The sequence below is a fragment of the Bos taurus genome, chromosome 9 (genome assembly GCF_002263795.3).
Source record: "Bos taurus isolate L1 Dominette 01449 registration number 42190680 breed Hereford chromosome 9, ARS-UCD2.0, whole genome shotgun sequence".
Classification (NCBI taxonomy): domain Eukaryota; kingdom Metazoa; phylum Chordata; class Mammalia; order Artiodactyla; family Bovidae; genus Bos; species Bos taurus.
Window position 1 is genome coordinate 9,718,333 of NC_037336.1, and position 21,100 is coordinate 9,739,432.

Consider the following 21,100-nt stretch of genomic DNA (forward strand, 5'->3'; position numbering starts at 1 on the left):
CCTCAGGCGTTGGGTAGCTCCTCCCAGCCATCACCCCTAACCTTGGATGGACGTCGGGTAGCTCCTCTCGGCTGCTACTGTGCAGTCACAGCCTGGCACTCGCCCACCACCCCAACCTCGGATGTGGGGTAGCTCTTCTCGGCCATGCTTCTGTGAGGTCCGTCGCAGCCAGCGTGCTTCTGCCACGCGGTCCTGCTAAGTAAAGATTATTTCCCTCTAAGTAAAGAGTCAGTTTAGTTCAGTTCAGTTCAGTCACTCAGTCGTGTCCGACTCTTTGCGACCCCATGAATTGCAGCACTCCAGGCCTCCCTCTCCATCACCAACTCCCAGAGTTCACTCAGACTCAAGTCCATCAAGTCGGTGATGCCATCCAGCCATCTCATCCTCTGTCGTCCCCTTTTCCTCCTGCCCTCAATCCCTCCCAGTATCAGAGTCTTTTCCAATGAGTCAACTCTTCCCATCACATAGCCAAAGTACTGGAGTTTCAGCTTTACCATCATTCCTTCCCAAAGAACACCCAGGACTGATCTTTAGGATGGACTGGTTGGATCTCCTTGCAGTCCAAGGGACTCTCAAGAGTCTTCTCCAACACCACAGTTCAAAAACATCAATTCTTCAGTGCTCAGCTTTCTTCACAGTCCAACTCTCACATCCATACATGACTACTGGAAAAAACATAGCTTTGACTAGATGGACCTTTGTTGGCAAAGTAATGTCTCTGGCTTTTTAATATGCTATCTAGGTTGGTCATAACTTTCCTTCCTAGGAGTTAAGCGTCTTTTAATTTCCAAAAGTGATTTTGGAGCCCAGAAAAATAAAGTCTGACACTGTTTCCACTGTTTCCCCATCTATTTCCCATGAAGTGATGGGGCGGATGCCATGATCTTCGTTTTCTGAATGTTGAGCTTTAAGACAACTTTTTCACTCTCCACTTTCACTTTCATCAAGAGGCTTTTTAGTTCCTCTTCACTTTCTGCCATAAGGGTGGTATCATCTGCATACCTGAGGTTATTGATATTTCTCCTGGCAATCTTGATTCCAGCTTGTGCTTCTTCCAGTCCAGCGTTTCTCATGATGTACTCTGCATAGAAGTTAAATAAGCAGGGTGACAATATACAGCCTTGACATACTCCTTTTCCTATTTGGAACCAGTCTGTTGTTCCTTGTCCAGTTCTAACTGTTGTTTCCTGACCTGCATATAGGTTTCTCAAGAGGCAGGTCAGGTGGTCTGGTATTCCCATCTCTTTCCAAATTTTCCACACTTTATTGTGATCCACACAGTCAAAGGCTTTAGAGGGAAATACATAGAGAGCAACAATAACAGTAGAAAAGATCAGTGAAACCAAGAGCTGGCTCTTTGGCAAAATGAACAAAACTGGTAAAGTTTAGTCAGGATCACCAAGAAAAAAAGAAGACCCAAATAAATGAAAGGAGAAATAACAATGAAAATCACAGAAATACAAAAGAATCACAAATAGTTATATGCCAATGAATTGGACAACATAGAAGAAATAAATTTCTAGAAACATACAACCTGTCAAGACTGAAACAAGAAGACTTACACAACTTGGACAGACCAGTCATTAGTATTGAAATTGAATCTGTAATTTTAAAACTCCCAGCAAACAAAAATCCAGGACTGGCCAGTTTCAAAGGAGAATTCTACCAAACATGTAAATAACAGCTAGCACCTAACCTTCTCAAAGTATTCCAAAAAAGTGAAAATGTCACAACACTCTCAAATTCATTCTGCAAGACCACCAGTAATGACCCTGGTATCAAAACCACACAGAGACACTACAACAAAAAGGAAGTTACAGGTCAGAATCTTTGATAAATACAGATTCTAAAATCCTCAACAAAATATTAGCAAACTGAATCCAAAGATAAAAGGATTATATACAATGATCAATTTGAATTTATTTCAGAGACACAAGGATTGTTCAGTATTTACAAATCAATTAATGTAGTAGTGTACATTAACAAAAGAAAGGATAAAAACCACCTGATTATCTCAATAGATTCAGAAAAACCTTTGAAAAAAATTATCATTCATTATAAAACTCTTCATCTAAGTGGGTATATAGAGGGAACATATCTCAACATGATAAAGGCCACTTATGACAAATTCAAAGCTAACATCATATTCAACAGTAAAAGCTGAAAGCCTTTCTTTTAATTCAGGAACAAGACAGGGATGCCCACTCTTGCCACCTATTTAGCATCATATTGGAAGTTCTAGCCACAGCAGTAGAACAAGGAAGATAAATATGTATGCAAGTGTGAAAGAAGTAAAAGTGTCACTATTTGCAGATGTATGATACTGTACATAGGAAACCCTAAAGTCTCAATCCAGAAACTACTAGAACTAATAAATTCTGTAAAGTTACAGAATATGATTAATATACAGAAGTATGTTTCTTTTACATACACTAATAAACTATCATAAAGATACACCTAATAAACTATCACATAATAAATATACACAAACTATCATAAACATGAAGCTTAAAAAACAACTTCTTTAAAATCACATCAAAAAGAATAAAACACCTAGGAATAAACTTAAAGGTGAAAAACATGCTCTGAAAACTGAGACAGTGATGAAGGAAATTGAAGATGATGGAAGAAGTGGGAGGATATCCTGTGCTCTTGAATTGAAAGAAAGCATACTGTTAAAATGGTCATACTACCCAGAGCAATCTGCAGATTAAAGGCAATCTCTATCAAAATAACCATGCCATTTCTCCCAGAACTAGAATAAATAATCCATACATTCATATAGAACCACAAAAGGCCCCCAAATTGCCAAAATAATCCAGAGGAAGAACAGATCTGGAAAGATCAAGCTCCCAGACTTCAGACTGTACTACAAAACCATAGTAATGAAAACAGCCTAATACTGGCACAAAAACAGACACATAGACTAATGAAACAGAATAGAGAGCCCAGAAAGAACCCATGCACCTATGGCCAATCAGTCTACAACAAAAGAGGCAAGAATATACAATGGGAAAAGAAAGTTGTGTTTGGAAAACTGGACAGCTTCATAAGAAAGATTGGACATTTCCTCACACTACATACAGAAATACTCAGTGGATTAAGTATATACATGTAAGACCTGAAACCATAAAGAGAACATAGACATAACACTCTGTGACATAAATTGTAGCAATATTTTTTTTAGTCTGTCTCTTAAGCAAAAGAGAGAAAAGCAGAAATAAACAGATGGGACCTAATTAAACTTAAAAACTTTTGGATAGTGAAAGAAACCATGGATAAAATGAAAAGACAACCTGTGAAATAAGAGAAAATACTTGCAAACAATTTGACCAACACAGGGTTAATATCCAAATATATAAACAGCTCATACAACTCCATATTAAAAAAAAAAAAAAATAACCCAATCAAAAAATGGGCAGAAGATGGGAATAGACATTTTTCCAAAGAAGACATAGAGGTGGCCAGTAGGCACATGGAAAAAAATGCTCAACATCACTAATTATTAGAGAAATGCAAATCAAAACTACAACGAGGTATCGGCTCACAGTGGTCAGAATGACCATCATCAAAAAGTCATCAAATAATAAATACTAGAGAGGATGTGGAGAAAAGGAAACTTTCATACACTGTTGGTGGGAATGTAAATTGGTTCATACAATATGGAAAATATTATAGAGTTAACTCAAAAAACTGAAAATAGAACTACCATATGACCCAGCGATTCCACCAGCGTGTATATATCCAAAGAAAATGAAAACACTAATTTGAAGGCACAGATTGCACCCCAGTGTTCATAGCATTATTTACAATAGCCAAGATACAGAAACAACCTAAATGACCAACAGATTAGTGGGTAAAGAAGATGTGGTGTATACACGTACACACACACACACACACAGTAATATTACCCAGCCATTAAAAAGAATGAAATCTGCTATTTGAAATGGACCTCAAGAATATTCTGCTTAGTGAAAAAAGAGAAAGAGAAATACTTGCTTTTCATCTCTTATATGTGGAGCCTAAAAAATAAGAACGAGGTATATAGCAAAACAGTAACAGACTAACAGGTATAGGAAACTAAACTAGTGGTTACTACTAGGGAGAGGGAAGTGGGGAAGCCAAGATAGGGGTATGGGATTAAGAGATATAGACTACTATCTTTAGGACTTCCCTGGTTGTACAGTGGTTAAGAATTTGCCTGCCAGTGCAGGAGACAGGAATTTCATCCCTGGTCTGGGAAGATTCCAGATACCACAGGGCAACTTAACCCAGTGCAAGGACACGATTACTGCGCCTGCACTCCACAACTACTGAAGCCTACATGCTCCAGAGTCTTTGAGCTTCAGTTCCTGAGCCCACACGCTGCAACTGTCAAAGCTCTCACACTCTGGAGCCCATGTGCCACAACTAGAGAGTCCATGCACCTCAATGAAAGATCCCCCGTGACGCAGGGAAGATCCTGTGTGCCACAGCTAAGACCCAGTGCAGTCAAATACATAAATGTTCATTATGTAAATACCTTTGGAAAAAGAACTGGGTGGTTCTAGCGGCTGATTCCTCTCCTGTTCTCCCCATGTACAGTCAGTACAGTGTGTGTGTCAAGAGCAAGACTGCAGCCAGAATGTGTGAATTGAAACTCACTTTCACCACTTGGTAGCTGTGTAACCTTGAGCTCCTCATCTGTAGAGTGGAGATAATAATTGTTCCTGTCCCAAAGGATTATTATGAGCATTAATTAATATGTATAAAGTCCTCAGAATTGAGCATGAACTCAAAATGAACATTCCTATTATGAACACCCAGTGTTAACAGTAATAGCAGCTGTTAGGCACATGCAGGAGACCTGGGTTTCATCCCTGGTCGGGGAAGATCCCCTGAAGGAGGGCATGGCAACCCACTCCAGTATTCTTGCCTGGAGAATCCCATGGACAGAGGAGCCTGTTAGGCTGTGGTCCATGGGGTCACAGAGTCAGAGATGACTGAGTGACTAAGCACATGCACATAAATGGCAGTTTCAGGTAACCAGTTGCTGAAGCCAAAACCGTGTGATGAGGAAAATTAACACTCATAGCTAGAATTAATTGAGCATTCTTATGTACCTGGCACTGTGCCAGACCCTTTACATGCATTTCTTTTTTTATTTCTCAAGATAACAAGGCAGGTATGATTGTCCCCAGTTCACTTATAAGAAAAAATAAGGGGGGAAGGCGCCAAGATGGCGGAGGAGTAGGACGGGGAAAACACTTTCTCCCCCACAAATTCATCAAAAGAGCATTTAAACGTCGAGTAAATTCCACAAAACAGCTTCTGAATGCCGGCAGAGGACATCAGGCACCCAGAAAAGCAACCCAACTCCTCGAAAGGAGGTAGGAAAAAATATTAAAGACAATGAAAGAGACAAAAGAGGGAGGGACGGAGTTCCGTCCCGGGAAGGGAGTCTTAAAAAGAGAGAAGTTTCCAAACACCAGGAAACCTTCTCACTGCCGAATCCGTGCCGAGCTTTGGAAGCACAGAGGACAACATAACAGGGAGAAAAAATAAATAAACAATTAAAACTTGCAGATTGCGAGCCCTACGGTAACTCCTCCAGCGGAGAAGCAGCGCAGACGCCTGCATCCGCCTGCATCCGCCATTAGCAAGCGGGGGCTGGGCAGGGAGGCGCGGCGCGGGCTGCATCGCTGAGAGTAAGAATCTGGCCTGAATACCCTGAGCACTATCTGAGCGAAATAATTTGGGCTAGCAAACCAGACTGTGGGATATCTACTATGCGAAAAGCCAGCCCTAACCTAAGACACCGCCAGCCCGCGCACGGAACAAAGGACTAAACAGAGGTAGCCGGCTGCAAACCTTCCCCCTCCGGTGACAGGCAGCCAGAGCCGGAAGGGGGCAATCGCAGCCCCAGAGAGACATTATCTATAAAACTGGCTTCTTTGCTAACTAAAACTTATTGGGGGTCTGGACGGTCAACATCTGCCTGAGAAGGTGCACCGGTTTTATACCCAGATAACCAAGTGGCGGGGAGGCGATAAGTCGCAGCATTGGCGCTCGCCAAACACCTCATCACCTGAGCTGCTCGGACCTGGGAAGAGCACAAAACGCAGCCCCAACTGAGTCTGCGCCTCTGAGGACTACCTGAGTGCCTGAACCTGAGCGGCTTGGACCTGGGAGGTGCATGCAACCCAGGGCCAGCCTCGGATTGTTCCCGGCGGAACAACCTAGAGCCTGAGCAGTGTGGGCAGGGAGGCTACACGCGCCGTGAGCGGGGGCAGACCCAGTGTGGCTGAGGCACTGCGAGCGCACGCCAGTGTCATTTGTTTGCAGCATCCCTCCCTCCCTCCCCATAGCGCGACTGAACAAAGAGAAGAAATACAGCTCCACCCACCAGAACACCGACACAAGCTTCCCTAACCAGGAAACCTTGACAAGCCACCTCTACATACCCACACACAGCGAGGAAACGCCGCAATAAAGAGAACTCCACAAACTGCCAGAATACAGAAAGGACTCCCAAACTCAGCAATTTAAACAAGATGAAGAGACAGAGGAATACCCAGCAGATAAAGGAACAGGATAAATGCCCACCAAACCAAACAAAAGAGGAAGAGATAGGGAATCTACCTGATAAAGAATTCCAAATAATGATAGTGAAATTGATCCAAAATCTTGAAATTAAAATGGAATCACAGATAAATAGCCTGGAGACAAGGATTGAGAAGATGCAAGAAAGGTTTAACAAGGACCTAGAAGAAATAAAAAAGAGTCAATATATAATGAATAATGCAATAAATGAAATTAAAAACACTCTGGAGCCAACAAATAGTAGAATAACAGAGGCAGAAGATAGGATTAGTGAATTAGAAGATAGAATGGTAGAAATAAATGAATCAGAGAGGATAAAAGAAAAAAGAATTAAAAGAAATGAGGACAATCTCAGAGACCTCCAGGACAATATTAAACGCTACAACATTCGAATCATAGGGGTTCCAGAAGAAGAAGACAAAAAGAAAGACCATGAGAAAATACTTGAGGAGATAATAGTTGAAAACTTCCCTAAAATGGGGAAGGAAATAATCACCCATGTCCAAAAACCCAGAGAGTCCCAAACAGGATAAACCCAAGGAGAAACACCCCAAGACACATATTAATCAAATTAACAAAGATCAAACACAAAGAACAAATATTAAAAGCAGCAAGGGAAAAACAACAAATAACACACAAGGGAATTCCCATAAGGATAACAGCTGATCTTTCAATAGAAACTCTTCAAGCCAGGAGGGAATGGCAAGACATACTTAAAATGATGAAAGAAAATAACCTACAGCCCAGATTATTGTACCCAGCAAGGATCTCATTCAAGTATGAAGGAGAAATCAAAAGCTTTTCAGACAAGCAAAAGCTGAGAGAATTCTGCACCACCAAACCAGCTCTCCAACAAATACTAAAGGATATTCTCTAGACAGGAAACACAAAAATGGTGTATAAACTCGAACCCAAAACAATAAAGTAAATGGCAACGGGATCATACTTATTAGTAATTACCTTAAACGTAAATGGGTTGAATGCCCCAACCAAAAGACAAAGACTGGCTGAATGGATACAAAAACAAGACCCCTACATATGTTGTCTACAAGAGACCCACCTCAAAACAGGGGACACATACAGACTGAAAGTGAAGGGCTGGAAAAAGATTTTCCATGCAAATTGGGACCAAAAGAAAGCAGGAGTCACAATACTTGTATCAGATAAATCAGAACTTAAAACAAAGGCTGTGAAAAGAGACAAAGAAGGTCACTACATAATGATCAAAGGATCAATCCAAGAAGAAGATATAACAATTATAAATATATATCCACCCAACATGGGAGCACCGCAGTATGTAAGACAAATCCTAACAAGTATGAAAGGAGAAATTAACAATAACACAATAATAGTGGGAGACTTTAATACCCCACTCACACTTATGGATAGATCAACTAAACAGAAAATTAACAAGGAAAAAAAAAAAAAAAACATGTATCTATAAAGCTCACTAAAGCAAAGCACAGTAAAATGAGGTATGGCAATAAAAAAAAAAAAAAAAAATAAGGCATTGAGTGAAAGTAATGTTCAAAGTAATCTTGTTTCGTAGCCTTTCAAACCCTGTGGATTTGAAGTCTGTATTCTCTCTGCCCCTTTCCTCCTGTTCTAATCCAGCCAGTCCCCAGATGAGAGCCTGAAAGGGGTCTGAGAAGTCTAAGTCATTAATGCAAGTAATAAAGTTGATTGAATATGAAGATTGTATCCTAAAGTGATCTCTCAGGCTGGGAAGAAGCACGTCTAGAGCGTGTTTAAGGACTGCATAGTAGTAGCTTCATCAGTAGCATCCAGCCTCGTTAACTGTCAGCTCAGCACCCTCATCTGCAGAATTGACGATAATGCTTTTCCCACCTCCATTAACTGCCTTTTTTTAAATTTATTATTTCTTCAGAATTTCCTGATGATATTAATCCTGTTACAAAAGAGAAAGGTGGACCCAGAGGCCCAGAACCTACCCGATATGGAGATTGGGAACGAAAAGGACGCTGTATTGATTTTTAAGCCACATGTTGTTTAACTACAGTATCTTTTTCTGATAGTGTACATCTGAATTAACTTTTGTTTGATTATTGTCTTTCTGTACATCATTTAAGTCTCCTAATTTCTATAATGTGTTTTAAAATATATGTAATAGCTTTGAAAGAAAATATGCTGCTATAAATTAGGAAAGAGGAAATATTTTTATATTAGCACATTAATTTTAATTTAAATGTTTTGGGGTATTTAAGGGATGATTAGAGCTGCAAACTTTCATTTCACCATGTTTCAATTTAAGTTAATCAGTTGTTTATAAGATACAAGTGTAAATAAAACTTAAAAAAAATTTTGTTGCCGTGTTCTAAATAATTGTGACTTTTTCAATGTGAGTTAAGTAGTGCATTACAGTTTGGTAAGGCCACAGTAACAATAGAAAATCTTTAACTCTGGAGCCAATTACTTGGGTTCAAATCCCAGCTCTACTGCTTACTAGCTTATGTAACTTTGGGTAAGTTATTTAACTTCTCTGTGCTTTGGAATCCTTATGTGTCAATTGGAGATAATACTAGTTCTACCTCGTAGGACAATTGAGCTTAAATGAGTGAGTATGTGTGAACCACTTGGAGCAGTGCACAGCACATACCTCTCAGTGAGTTAGTGATGCTTACATCATAAATATTTTCCCAGGTCTCTAGGCTGCCTGGGGGGAAAGATTTAAAAACTGACATTTGAAATACTTGAGTTGAAATTGTTTTTAATGAATATAACATATAAAAAACTGTTAGTTAGATATTAGTGATTATTTGCATGGATGAACTGAGCTGAAATGTAGTTTATGTTAAACATAAAGTTCAGGCTAATATGAGAAAAGCCGGGGATGAAATGGGCCAGCTTAATCAGTTGTGAGCATTCAAAAGCTCCTGCCCTGTGGCCTTTGGATAACTGGGTCGGGAAAAGTCAAGTCTAGTTTACACAGCTGGGCTGAAGGAAGAATGGGAACCGCTGAGCCCCTGTAAGGTGTCCTCTGCTCTCCTCTGGCCTCACTCAGCCACCTGGACTGGACCTTCAGCCCCCAGTCTACATTTAAATAAGTTGGGAAGGAAAGTTTGCAGAGCATGTAGAATGCAGTAGGCTGGTGATTATGTGATATGAGTTATAAGTGCAGTATCATCTGAGAAGATTATAGGAAGGCTTATTTAAGGGAATAAACTTTTTTTTGGGGGGGGGGGAAATACACTTTTTAAAAAGGGTATCCTACTTCAAACCAACCAGTATGGTAACTGGGGTTAGTTATTCAGTCTTTATATCAGTTATCTCTCTCAGTCAGCATTTGTTCTTCTAATTACAGTTACTGTGTCTGCTGCGAAGTAGTAACCACATTTCTTTAAAAATATTCTATAATATAGTCAACCTCCAGTGAATTTTTGCTACTTTTAACATTCCAGAAATAACATTTTCAATTAGTTCATTAATATTATTTTGTACCATATAGTTCCACACTAATCATCATATGTGATACACAAAAGACAATTATATACTTCAAAAACAAATGTAAAATATGTTGCAATGAAGTGTATTAAAATAATAGACTCCTTAACCTCCATTAACAGTAGCATGTTCCAGGATAGTTATCATATATTAGAGGTAATATCTGGTGACATAAAAACATTTATAGTCTATGTCCATCAAACATTCATGAAAGAACCTGAAGACTCACAGAAGATGATGTGGTGGCAATGGAAGAGTGTTACTCAGATCTGCGGGAAGCAAAGTTGACGGAGGACCCCAGCTGCTGCCCCCTGGACCCACCACTGTGTTCTTGATGAAGCCACACGTCCCCTACCAGTGAGTGAGTGTGGTGGGGCTGCGGTGAATGAGTGTTTCAGCCTGACCCCCAAAGACTCCCACGAGCCTTGCAGATTTTTCTTATGGCTGTGCTGCTGAGTGAGACTCTTCCCTCCCAACCCTTCTTTCCCTCTCTCCCCCCTTCACAGGTGTCAGACTCAGCCTTCTCCTTCCATTTATAGCTCACAAATGTCGCCCCAGTAAATCTCTCTCATGTTTAATCCCATCTTAGCATCTGTTTCTCAGAGAACTCAAACTAAACATGGATAATTATAAAAGAACAACTTCCAGACAGGTTTTCAGAAAATGTCATTAAAGTTTGTGGCTTTTTCTAGTATAATTATAATTTGAACACTAATTTTACATTGGAGATTTCTGGGAAACTGTAGGTTGAGCATTGGTGTACAAAGCTCCGTAGTTTGAGTCTTGTATCTAGTAGGTGTTTTGGTGGAATTTAATCATGTCCAGCATTTTTTTCTTAACTTTGATGTCAGATGTTATAACCCACCATAAGCCAAAATACAATATTATCAGCTATTAAACTATTAAACCTACTATTACCTCTTCCAACAGTACAAAAGATGACTCTGCACATGGACATCACCAGATGGTCAGTACCAAAATCAAATCCATTATATTCTTTGCAGCTGAAGATGGAGAAGCTCTATAAGTCAGCAAAAACAAGACCCGGAGCTGACTATGGCTCAGATCATGAGGCCCTTATTGCCAAATTCAGACCTAAATTGAAGAAAGTAGGGAAAACCACCAGAGCATTCACATATGACCTAAATCCCTTATTACACGTGGAGGTGATGAATAAATTCAAGGGATTAGATCTGGTAGACAATGTCTAAAGAAGGACAAAGTTTCGTAACATTGTACAGGAGGAGGAGACTAAAATCATCCCCGAGAAAAAAAATGCAAGAAGGCGAAGTGCTTGTCTGAGGAGGCCTTATAACATAGCTGAGAAAAGAAGTGGAAGGCAAAGAAGAAAGGGAAAGATACACCCAACTGAATGCAGAGTTCTAGAAAATAGCAAGGAGAGGTAAGAAAGCCTTAAGTGAACAATGTACAGATGAAGGAAGTAATAGAATAGGAAAGACTATATATAGAGATATCTTCAAGGAAATGAGAGATACCAAGGGAACATTTCATGCAAAGATGGGCTCGATAAAGGCCAAAAATGGTGTGGACCTAACAGAAGTGGAAGATATTAAGAAGAGGTGGCAAGAATACACAGAAGAACTGTACAAAAATGGTCTTAATGACCCCGATAACCATGATGGTGTGATCACTCACCTAGAGCCAGACATCCCTGGAGTGTGAAGTCAAGTGGACTTCAGGAAGCATTACTACAAATAAAGCTAGTGAGGTAATAGAATTCCAGCTGAGCTATTTAAAATCCTAAAAGATGATGCTGTGAAAGTGCTGCTCTCAATATGCCAGCAAATTTGGAAAACTCAGCAGTATTCAGGACTGGAAAAGTTCAGTTTTAATTCCAGTCCCAAAAAAAGGCAATGCCAAAGAATGTTCAAACTACTGCAATTGCACTTATTGTACAAACTGTACAGTTGTGTGTATTTGACATGCTAGCAAGATAATGCTCAAAATCCTTCAAGCTAAGGTTCAACAGTATCTGAACTGAGAACTTCAGATATACAAGCTGGAGTTAGAAAAGGCAGAGAAGCCAGATATCAAATTGCCAGTATCTGATGGATCATAGAAGAAGCAAGGGAATTCCAAAAACCATCTGCTTCATTGACTACACTAAAGCCTTTGACTGTGTGGATCACAACAAACTGGAAAATAGGAATACCAGATAGGAATACCAGACCACCTTACCTGTCTCCTGAGAAACTTGTATGCAGGTCAAGAAGCAACAGAACCAGACATGGAACAATGGACTGGTTCCAAATTGGGAAAGGAGTAAGTCAAGGCTGTGTATTGTCACCCTGTTTATTCAACTTATATGCAGAGTACATCATGCGAAATGCCAGGCTAGATGAATCACAAGCTGGAATCAAAATTTCTGGGAGAAATATCAACAACCTCAGATATGCAGATGATATCACTCTAGTGACAGAAAGTGAAGAGGAACTAAAGTGCCTCTTGATGAGAGTGAAAGAGGAGAGTGAAAAGGCTCGCTTAAAATCAGCATTCAAAAAACTAAGATCATAGCACCCAGTTCCATCACTTCATGGCAAATAGATGAGGAAAAAGTGGAAACAGTAGCAGATTTTATTTTCTTGGGCTGCAAAATTACTAAGGACAGTGACTGCAGCCACAAAATTAAAAGATGCTTACTCTTTGGAAGAAAAGCTGTGGCAAGCCTAGACAGTGTATTAAAAAGCAGGGACGTCACTTTGCCAACAAAGGTCTGTATAGTCAAACCTGTGGTTTTCCTAGTAATCTTGTACGGATGTGAGAGTTGGACCATAAAGAATTTGAGTGGTGAAGAATATATGCTTTTGAACTGTGGCTGAAGAAGACTCTTGAGAGTCCCTTGGACAGGAGGGAGATCAAACCAGTCAATCCTAAAGGAAATCCACCCTGAATATTCATTGGAAGGACTGATGCTGAAGCTCCAGTACTTTGGCTACTGATGCAAAGAACTGACTCATTGGAAAAGACCCTGATGCTGGGAAAGATTGAAGGAGGGAGAAGAAGGCAATGACAGAGGATGAGATGGTTGGATGGCATCACCTGACTCAATGGACATGAGTTTGAGTAAACTCAAGAGTTGGTGATGGACAGAGAACCCAGGAGTGCTGCAGTCCATGGGTTTGCAAAGAGTCGGACACTACTGAGCGACTGAACAACAACAAAAAGACATGTATAGTGTCCTCAAGCCATCCCTGGCCCAAGAAGAGCTTTCTTGGTGGGCATGCCCCTTAGAGTCACTGGACCCAAAGCTGCCAGGACTGGCTGCTCAGTGAATTATAAGAATTATTGAATGACCTGTGAATATTAAGTATTTGTGATTTGTGTTTGATATCAGTTCTGGTCCTCTGGGTACTTTGTTCTGCATGTCCCTCCTCGGATGCTTCAGTTGTAAGATCTCTTTCTGACACTCCATCTGCCTCTGGGGTTTGGTTCTCACAGACGCTGTTTGTGCCTCTCCCCATCCTGCTCCTTCTCTCTGCTGGAAGAGCAATACCATAGATTCTCTCTAAGCTAACCTCTCTCTGTCATCACCCGAATCTGGGGAAAGAAAAATGCAGGCTTCTCTACTCTTGGGGCTTCCCTCGTAACTCAGTTGGTAAAGAATCAGCCTGCGATGCAGGAGACCCTGGTTCAATCCCTGGGTGGGGAAGATCCCCTGGAGGAGGAAATGGCAACCTACTCCAGTATTCTTGCCTGGAGAATCCCACCGACAGAGGAGCCTACAGCCCATAGGGTCGCAAAGGACACGCCTGAAGCGACTTAGCACACACACAAACATGTTACATGGCTATTCCTGCTCATTTGAAGAACGTTTCCATAAGAGCAGTGTAAAAATAAAGTTTAAATAATCCCTAAAAGGTGTTAAATGTCTGTTCCTGCTAATTTGAAGAGTCCTTCCGTAAAGATTGGACATTGGAGCCTATGATTTATTTGTATGCCTTTTACACAGCCTTAGTTATAATAAATATGAAAATTAGTTACATGAAAATGGGTTAAAATTTAGCAGCCTGTATTCTTTTAAAATACCACTTAGGTATATTTAGGCCCTGTGTTCCTAACCTAGTTGTAGGAAGTGAAATCTTGTCTGAAGGCTTGAGTCCACAGTCCTGTTAGCAGTTGCTGGTGGAAGGAGTCAAGGACACACTGAGAAGCAGTTTGCTGCTGGTGCAGGTGTGGGAAGGACATGGACATCAAAGGAGCATTTTAGAAGCCAATTACAAGGGAATGTTGGAGGCTGAAAATACGCACAGGGGAAAACTAGGAAAGCGTCTTTGCAGGCTTGCCTCTAAGTAGCCCCTTTGGAAAAACCTGAATTTATAAACGGACATGTTAAAGACTGTGGCCTGTAACCACTGTCTTAAACCACTGTGTGTTCCCTAGCACAGGGGGTCTCTGTGTTCAAACTGGCATCTACAACTTCAGAGTTATATAACATTTGGCTTCTGTGGTTTACCAGAAGAGGTTTATATTTTGTTTCATTCCTAAGTCAATGACTCAGGTAAATCCTTTTATTTTTAAAAAAGCTTACATAAGATTTTATTTTTGACATTTTCTAATTTGCATTCTGCTGGTCAGAAGTCTCAGAACTTTTGAGTGGGTGGCTTCATATCAAGTCTGAGCCCTGGATTATATGAGTCATGGCCCTGCCATTGTCCATATCTACATTCCGAATGCTCCAGCAGGGCAAAACCTCCAGATCTTGTTATTTCACGGTTTATGCTGATAAGCTCATGCTGACTAGAACGCCCCCTACCTTCCTCTACCATCGTGTCTTGTCGTCCTCTTGTCCTTTGTAGAATGAGGCTAGGCATAAACAAATTGTGAAATGCCCTTCTCTACTACGAAAACCTTTCAGACCCTAATGCTTCCCCAGCCCGTTAGCCCTGACAGCCTGTGACTCCGCCAGCAGCTCCTCGTCGCAGAGCCCTGCCTTCACGCACGCATGTGCTATGCTGCTTCTGGTGACTTGGCCCTGGTCCTCCAGGCCAGTGTCTGGGGAGTTTTTCTGTTCTGTAGGAGTTGTTATTCAGTTGGTCAATTCTGTCTGACTCTGCTACCCCATGGACGCCAGGCTTCCTTGTCCTTCACTATCCTGGGGTTTGCTCAAACTTGTATACATTGAGTCGATTATGCCATCCAACCATCTCATCCTCTGTCACCTCCTTCTCCTTCCCTCAGCCTTTCCCAGCATCAGGGTCTTTTCCAGTGAGTCAGCTCTTTGTGTCAGGCGGCCAAAATATTGGAGCTTCAGCTTTGGTATCAGTCCTTCCAAAGAATATTCAGGGTTGATTGCCTTTAGGATGGACTGGTTTAATCTCCTTACTGTCCAAGGGATTCTCACGTCTTCTCCAACACCAGAGTTTGAAAGCATCAATTCTTCGGTGCTCAGCCTTCTTTATGGTCCAACTGTCACGTCCGTACATGACTACTAGAAAACTCCATAGGGGTTAGAATTCCCCAAACTGCGTTTTTACTGAGGGTTCTGAGTGCAGGTTAAGTTCTGCCATTTAGGTGCTCTTAGTGGGATTTGAACGGGGGCGTGCGGGGGCTGCAGTCCTGCTTGACTGTTGTGGCCCCCGGCACAGGCGGAGACTGGCTCTGCCCATGGCGCAGGTCAGCATCCAGTCACCAGCCCTGCGGGGCCCAGAGGCATGCCGTGGTGATACCTGTGACTCCTGAGGACTGGTCAGCGGCTGTGGTAGTGTCCTCTTGTCCTGACCAGTTCGGATAGAGAAGTGAGTTCCACTTCCCTCGCTGCGATGGGGCAAGTGTCGCCCCTGCCAGAAGCCACTCTAGAGACCTTTTCCTTGAAGTTATTCCTAGAAGCTTAGTCTAGTCACTGCTAACCAGCGCTTCCAGAAATGCAGTCGGCACTTGAATACCCTTCTGTTTAGAATAGCTGGAGAGATCTGTTTTCCATGATGAACCTTGCATGTCTGGTATTTATCTACATGGAGACTGTCGTTGTCAGCTTTGTTCCTAGACTTCTCGCCCCTTTTCCGTATGTAGTCTGCAGCTCTCTCCAGATACCTGACCACCCACATGGCAGTCCTTCCGCAGCTGACCAACAGGATTTCCAGAAAGACAGAAAGAAACAGAGAAGAGGAAGAGAGAAACAGAGTAGAAATTATTAAAGAATCAATACAAGACTATTTAGCAGAATCAGAGGATCCATTGCCAGACTAAAGAAGCCCACCAGCAGTGATTCCATGAAATTACAGACAATCAAGAATAAAGAGAACATCAAAAAGCTTCCAAAAAAGAGACATTTTTAAATGTCACATAGGAAAAAAAAAAAGGTATCGAGCTTTCCAACAGAACACAGGAAAATAATAAAGCAATCTGATAGAAATTTTGAGGGTAAATTTTTTTTAAATTTAGAATTAAATGCAGCCAATATAGCCTGCCTATCGAGTGTAAGCATAGAACATACAAAATCAAGTAGGGGAATAGAATATAAACATTTTCACACAGTAAATCCTAGGGAAAAAGAAACAACTTCAGTCCCATGTACTTCATCTTAGAAAACTACTGATACCTGTGCCTTAGCAGAAAAAGGGCATAACTGAAACAAACAAAACAACAGCAAAACGTGGATCCAGGAAGCAAGAGCGTCAACACAGGGAAGTTCTAGGACTTGCTCCAGAGGAAAGTGAAGTGGGAAGCATGTGGAAGGGGACCCAGGACAGGCAGGTGAAAGTGGTAGTCCGTCATTTAACACGCTTGAGCATTCAGTCAGTTCAGCTCAGTCGTGTCCAACTCTTTGCGACCCCATGAATCGCAGCACGCCAGGCCTCCCTGTCCATCACCAACTCCCGGAGTTCACTCAAACTCATGTCCACTGAGTCGGTGATGCCATCCAGCCATCTCATCCTCTGTCATCTCCTTCTACTCCTGCCTTCAATCTTTCCCAGCATCAGGGTCTTTTCAGATGAGTCAGTTCTTCACATCAGGTGGCCAAACTAATGGAGTTTCAACTTCAGCATCAGTCCTTCCAATGAATAGTCAGGACTGATCTCCTTCAGAATGGACTGGTTGGATCTCCTTGCAGTCCAAGGGACTCTCAAGAGTCTTCTCCAACACCACAGTTCAAAAGCATTGATTCTTCAGAACTCAGCTTTCTTTATAGTCCAACTCTCACGTCCATAGCATATTAAAAAGCAGAGACATTACCTTGCCAACAAAGGTCCGTCTAGTCGAGGCTATAGTTTTTCCAGTAGTCATGTATGGATGTGAGAGTTGGACTGTGAAGAAAGCTGAGCACCGAAGAATTGATGCTTTTGAACTGTGGTGTTGGAGAAGACTCTTGAGATTCCCTCGGACTGCAAGGAGATCCAACCAGTCCATTCTAAAGGAGATCAGTCCTGGGTGTTCATTGGAAGGAATGATGCTAAAGCTGAAACTCCAATACTTTGGCCACCTCATGCGAAGAGTTGACTCATTGGAAAAGACTTTGATGCTGGGAGGGATTGAGGGCAGGAGGAGAAGGGGACGACAGAGGATGAGATGGCTGGATGGCATCACCAACTCGATGGACATGAGTTTGAGTAAACTCCAGGAGTTGGTGATGGACAGGGAGGCCTGGTGTGCTGCAGTTCATGGGGTCTCAAAGAGTTGGACATGACTGAGTGACTGAACTGAACTCACATCCATATGTGACTACTGGAAAAACCATAGCTTTGAATAGACAGACCTTTGTTGGCTTGAACATTAGAAAACTTGTTTAAAACATTTGACAAATATTAGAGAATTTAGGAAACATTAACAGGTACCAAGAAAACTATTCAATTAAAAAATGAGATAGTTATTAAATTATTAACTCCAGGAACAACAAAACTTTTTGTACAAGAAAGGATATGTAGCTTCAGTACACTATTTGGCTCAGAAGGTATGTGATTATCACACAATCCTAATAAATCCTTAACTGTATGGAGAGGAGGGGGAAGAAGTGGGCAGAGGATGATATGTTGACCGTATTATAGGAAGTCAAGAGATATTTGATGAAACTGATGAATCCAAGGATGACAGTGTATGCATATTATTTAGAAATCTGGCAGTAGATACCCAGAGAATCAAGCAGAAGAACTGAAAGTAGTTTCATTCATTTCTTAAATGAAACTATTAGGTACTATTTTAAGAATTTATACATATTAAATGGGCTCCAAAATCACTACAGATGGTGACTGCAGCCATGAAATTAAAAGACGCTTACTCCTTGGAAGGAAAGTTATGACCAACCTAGATAGCATATTCAAAAGCAGAGACATTACTTTGCCAACAAAGGTTCGTCTAGTCAAGGCTATGGTTTTTCCTGTGGTCATGTATGGATGTGAGAGTTGGACTGTGAAGAAGGCTGAGCGCTGAAGAATTGATGCTTTTGAAGTGTGGTGTTGGAGAAGACTCTTGAGAGTCCCTTGGACTGCAAGGAGATCCAACCAGTCCATTCTGAAGGAGATCACCCCTGGGATTTCTTTGGAAGGAATGATGCTAAAGCTGAAACTCCAGTACTTTGGCCACCTGATGCGAAGAGTTGACTCATTGGAAAAGACTCTGATGCTGAGAGGGATTGGAGGCAAGAGGAGAAGGGGACGACAGAGGATGAGATGGCTGGATGGCATCACTGACTCAATGGACGTGAGTCTGAGTGAACTCCGGGAGTTGGTGATGGACAGGGAGGCCTGGCGTGCTGCGATTCATGGGGTTGCAAAGAGTTGGACACGACTGAGCGACTGATCTGATCTGATCTGATACATATTAACACATATATATGGAATCTTGGAAAATGGTACTGATGTACCTATTTGCAAGGCAGGAACAGAGGTACAGAGAGAAGGGACTTGTGGACACAGCAGGATAAGGAGAGGGTGGAATGAATTAGAGTAACGTTTGACATATATACACTGCTGCTGCTGCAAAGTTGCGTCAGTTGTGTCTCTCTGTGCGACCCCATAGATGGCAGCCCACCAGGCTCCTCTGTCCCAGGGATTCTCCAGGGAAGAACACTGGAGTGAGTTGCCATTTCCGGGGTGGTATTGGGGTGGCGGGAGGGAGGCTCCAGCAGGAGGGGATATGTGTCAACATAGAGCTGATTCACATTGTTGTGCAGCAGAAGCCAACACAACATTGTAAAGCAGTTGCACTGCAATTAAAAATTTTTTTTAAATAATTTACACAGGTTCGTTGTAGAAATTTAGAAAACACAGTATAAAGAAGAAAACAAAAATCATCCATAAAACCTCTGTACTCACTTAACCTTTGATGTTCTTCAATAATCTAAGTATGTATACATGCTTTTTATATGTTATCCTAACAATTTCATAGTGAAAATGATGTTTCACTGTTTTAATCTTCACTTTTTTAGTCACAAGTGATGTTAAACACTCTTCTCTAATCAGCTTTTGTAGTCTTCTGTTAATTGCTTTTTCTTGTCTTTTGCTCATTCCCTATTGGTTATTGGTCTTTTGTTATCAATTTGTACGAAACTTTTGCTTTTCCCTTGTAGTCTTTGTGTTGAAGTTTTTATTATTTTTGTGGGGTCAGATTTTTTTTTTTTTTTCTCTCTCTGTATAACTTGGCCTCTGTGACCTTAATTACTGGATCCCTTCCCACGTTCCTTGGTGGTTCCTGCCCGTGATGAAGTCTTAAGTTCTGGGTGCTTCCTGGTCTGGCCGTTGACATCTGTTGCGGCCCTTCCTTCCCAGTCAAGCCCCACACACAGGCTTTTCAGCACCTCCACAAGAAAGCGGATCAACAACCTTCCGCCCGAAGTGCCGTCTTCCTCACTGTCTGCCCAGAGAGCACCTAGTGAGCTATGCCTCACGTCCTAGACTAACTTTCCCGTGTTATTTCCACAGTCAACTACTGCAGACATACTAAATTGTTTTAGAGTCAATTTTAATTCTTTGTCTTCCATTAGTCTGTGGACTCCCTGTCTCGTACCCGGGTTTATTTTGTCAGCTTTGTACCCCCATTTGCAGCATGGTGCTGGTCATTTAGTAAACACTCAGCAGGTGTTGGCTCAGTGTTGACCCCTTCATTATTCGTACCGGGCAGAACTTCAGTGGCCCCAAGACTCCCTCTCCCATCAGTAGGATGTCCATAAGTAGGATGAGAAAGCCGTTCCATTGATTAGGCTACGTTATATGGCAATGATGATGGAATAGTCCTTCTGGTGGTCAAGTTACCTTTGTAAGAATCCACTGCAGCCAGCCAGGGGAGGAGTCTCCTGCTGACTTTGAAGTAAGACCCTCTGTTGTGAGAGTGCAGTTGGCTGGGCCCCGAAGGCAGCTTTCAAGAGGTGAACGTCGTCCTCAGTCCTACAACCACAAGACTCTGAATCCCACAGACCACCTGAATGAAGTTGGAAGCAGGTTCTGAGCCTCAGATGGAATCCCAGCTCCAGCTGACGCCTGGATTTTAGCATGGTGAGACCCGAGCAGAAGACCCAATGCCCCAGAACCCAGACTCTGGACCCAGGGAAGCTGTAGATTATGTTTGCTGTTTCAGCAGCAACAGGAAGCTGGTCACAGTGTTCAAGCTGGTGTTACTAGGGCATCGGCCTCGAACCTCGGCACCAAGGACTCGGCTGGTTTTAAGACATTGCATTTTGGGTAACTGGATCCTTGTTTTCATTAGTTGTACAAGAGAATTGCTCTCAGACCTACTCTGCTACGCTGTTGCTGCGTCTCAGAAGAAACGAAGCCCTGCTACCTGCAGGCCTTCTTCCCTGGGATGCTTCCCCAGGGACCAACAGCTAAGCTTAATTCCTGCTCTGGGGCTCCTTCCTGCTGCGTTCTGTCAGCCTGTGGTACCGCTCTGGTTACCTCACAGTGAGCCTGCTCCCCTGGACGGATCCTGTGAGTGAGCTCTACCTCTCTTTATTGTGACATTTTTGCGTGCCATGTTGGTCTGCTGCACTGAGCTTCCCGCAGCAGCCTACAGCCTGGTCTCACTGGCTGCCCGGAAGATAAGACTGTTCCTTCTCACAGTGTTCCCTGTAATAGGTTTCCTAGCCCGGGATGGTTTTCTAGAATCG

The 21,100-nt window shown here is 42.1% G+C and overlaps 1 long non-coding RNA gene across 1 annotated transcript; it reads left to right on the forward strand.

Annotated features, from left to right (window-relative positions):
• The first annotated feature begins 10,172 nt into the window (after positions 1-10,172).
• Positions 10,173-19,963, forward strand: LOC132346194 (uncharacterized). Its single transcript, XR_009495951.1, has 2 exons — positions 10,173-10,401; positions 10,975-19,963. It is a non-coding gene; the product is annotated as an uncharacterized lncRNA (long non-coding RNA).
• Positions 19,964-21,100: the final 1,137 nt, after the last annotated feature.